Source organism: Asparagus officinalis, chromosome 7, assembly GCF_001876935.1.
Source record: "Asparagus officinalis chromosome 7, Aspof.V1, whole genome shotgun sequence".
NCBI classification, from domain to species: Eukaryota; Viridiplantae; Streptophyta; class Magnoliopsida; order Asparagales; family Asparagaceae; genus Asparagus; species Asparagus officinalis.
The window spans coordinates 77,457,601-77,461,271 of NC_033800.1; positions in this window are offsets into that span (position 1 = coordinate 77,457,601).

Here is a 3,671-nt window from a genome sequence, read left to right on the forward strand (position 1 = left end):
GTACAGAGTGGACAGATATCCATAGAGCACATTGGGACAAACTCCATGATAGCTGATCCTCTTACTAAGGGATTGCCACCTAAGGTCTTTCATGAGCATACTGCTCATATGGGTGTGGTATTATTTGAGGATATTATGTTTTAGTGGGAGTTTGTATTTGTGGTGCTTTATGTTTGGTTGTATTGTCTGATCAGAATAAAGTATTCAGTTAAGACACTCTGTTACATTATGTTTGGTTTTGACCTCACTAAGGAGGACCAGTTGAAAATAGACATGTACTGATCACATTGCATGTAATTTTCATGCTGCACATCCATGATTGATCTATGTCGTTTGATTGTATTGGTATATGTGACCATTGATGGGTCGAGTCACGATAAATGTGACGAAGGCCGCTTTGATCCTATATTGATATAGTCAATGGACGAGATTGTTCGGAAATACCATTTCAGTGATAGCAATTTTTGAGCTCATAAGGTTATACACAGTTTAAGGAATCATATGGTGCCCAAGTGGGAGATTGTTGGATTTAATCTAATAAATCTATTTGTGGGCACATATGATTAATCAATGTGTATTGCTATCTTTCAGGATAACCCACTAAAGTGATCAATTAAGTTGGGTTAATGGGTATTTAAATATAATCATGGGGTTATATGTGCAGATACCAGGTTGTAATTGTGATTTATTGAGGGGCTAAATTACAAAAGTACAACATCTATAAATAAGGGGTTATGGTCCCTAACCTAGGGTTACATTCTCTAATTCTCTACACCCCCATCTAGCTAGAGAAATTCGGATTTAGAGAAACCCTAAGGTTAGAAGATCATCAAAAACCCAAATCAAGATTTCATCCATGGATTCAGGTATAAGCTTCCGCTCTTTTGATTATTGTTAATCTCTTTGAATTAATCATGGCTATATGGTTTTAGATCTCAAGTTTTGATTTAGATCTAACACGATCCACACAGACGAACTCATTGTAAGTTACCCCATATTTAACCTAAATGCTGCTCCATATACACATTCTCATATCTTCGACGCTCACTCTGATTTAGCAGAAAATTTGTTCAAAGGTTGGAACTTTGAGAGCCGAAACTCTGTCGAATTGAGAATTGAGCTTGGAGTTTTGAAGACTTGAGGACTTGAGCATTCAGATCTGGTTCTCGGCGAGCATCCACGTCACAAAAGGCAGGAGATCGAGAGAGAGGAAGAACAAATCTGAGATATACACGAGATCATACTCCGGATCAAAGCTTAGCCTTTGATCCCGAGAACTAAGGGCGATTATTTCCTTGGTGAATTAATCCCCCTGGCTATTATTTCCTTTACAGAAATAATACCCGTCAAATCGTGTAGATCCGACCGGATCTAGATCACGCGGTGGTCCACGGATTAACCCCGGCGTTGGCAAAGAACCCACACAAGCGAGCGACCGAAGTTGTAATTTTCATTTCTTTTCAATTTGATTTTCGTTGTAACCGGATCTTATAAAAAGACCGGATCTTTGTAACCGAAAAACTGTTAACAAAGTGAATCAATGACTTCAATGAAGAAAGCTACGATTTTTCCCGCGAACAATCTGGCGACCACAGTGGGAGCCGCCGATCTCGCTGCCGAGATCGGAGCGTCGCAGCCGCGGATCTCAATCCCGGTCGTGGAGGAGGTCGAATACGAGTTCGACCAACAGAAGTTCGAGGAATACTTGTCGTCCTCGTCCGGATCAACCTCCCCCCACAAGTCCAAGAAGTCCAAGTTCTCCTCCAGGAGAAAAACTCGTTGGTTCGAAGACGTTGAAAACACCAACGAAGATCTCACCCCGCTTGATGCCAAAGTCGCATCGGGTGAGATTCCTCTGATTCCCAACCAAGGCAGATCTACTCTGGCCAACCTTTCTGCCGCAGAAGGCGTGGTGACTCTCTCGAAGAGAGCCCTCCAAAGGCAACGTCAATGCTTTGCGAAACAATTCGCAAAGGCCATGGAGTCAGTTGACGGGATCCGCTACAACGTGGATCTGAAGAACAGGAGAGGCAAACAGCCTCAACAACAGATGAACAGCGCCTCTTCCAAGCCGCTAATAATGGAATGGGTCCGTGTCAAACGGAATCGTTCGACGAGCGCATTCGCAAGCGCCGCGCACTATCAGCGCAGGCACGGGCTCAAGCTGAAGAAGCCCGTAGAAAGCTGCAGAAAGAGGTAGCCAAGAAGCCACCACCAACTCGCAAAGTTTGGAGGCCGAAGTCTGAAGCGGCGGTTCAGACCAAAGAGCGTCAACTGCAGCCGTCGAAAGTTCAACTTCCGGCGAATCAATCCAAACCGCCGATGATTTCCACAACTGCTTCGGGAGATCCCGCAGGATCATCCCAGAAAAGGAAGTCAGTCTTGGAGCGCCTCGGTCCACTTCCCGAGGAGCGAAGCAAAGCTCCAATCCAAGGACGTTTGGGCCCACTAAGAAAGCCCCAAACGAATCAACATGTTGGGGGTCGCCGCAACCCTCAACATGACAAAGAAATCATGGCACCCAAGCGCACTATGCTGCGCATTGAAGTTCAGGAGCCCGTCGAGGATTCACGTCCACAAAGGCGCGTTTCGAGGCGCGTGACTCTCGAAAGTCTGAAGAAGATAATTCGCTCTCAGAAGGAAACGTTATCGTCTGATGATGATTACATTATACCTGAGAAATCGTGCCGACACACGATAGGTTGCTCCGACTTTCAAACGGAAGAGCTGTACTATCGTGCTGGGGGCACGAACAAAGCCAGAAAGAGAAGTCCTCGAAGGATAGAAACTCAGTGCCCTTGTTCAAAGCTCATTCGGGCAGTACTGTCTGAGTGCAACTGCATCAAGGCAGTCCCCGAGAGAATTTCAGTGTTCGAAAGACTTAGTATCGAAACGCCAAAACCAAGGCATAGGCGTTTCCGACAAAGAAGAAGCGGTGGTTGAAGACGGAGAATTTCCGAGGGTCACCATCAATATGACCAGCAAAGGGACATCAGCACGGGATAATTTCGAGTCGATTCTGAAGGCATCCCAGCGTATAACCCGTCTGCAGTCTGGAGCCATTAAACGGAGAAATTATGGTAGGGTTCGGACGAGGGTACCTTCAGAAGATGAAGAGTCGGATGCCGGCTCGGCGGTCGCATCTGACAACACAGTATCCAGCGAGGGGCAACCCCATGAGTCATTCATGATAAGCACGGAGCAAGTGGCTAAGATGCTTGAAGAAGCCATGAATAAACAACAGGAGACCTTCAGGTTTGAAATGTAGATGGCCATGCAGAATATGAGAGAAATGCATGAGCAACAAATTCAAGCACTGACGAACTAGCAAGGCGAGCCAAGTCGTCGTAACCAGGTTCATCAAGAAGATGAGGATACGAATGCGGATGAAGCTCACAATGCCAATAATCCTCCCGTCAATGCAGGGGGTGGTAATGAGGATGCTAGTCGTAATGCCACACTTCCGCCACAGAATCGTGCTAACGAAAACACAGGCGAAAGTCTGAAGATCAAAAACCTCGAGAACAAGATCAATACGTTGATTTCTACTCAAGAGGTGAAGAAAACAAGTATTCCTTGTCCATATCCAAGAGAATGAGAATCAATCCCATATCCGGCAAAGTTCAACTTAATCAACTTCACCCCGTTTGATGGGAAGGGTTCACCCCCTC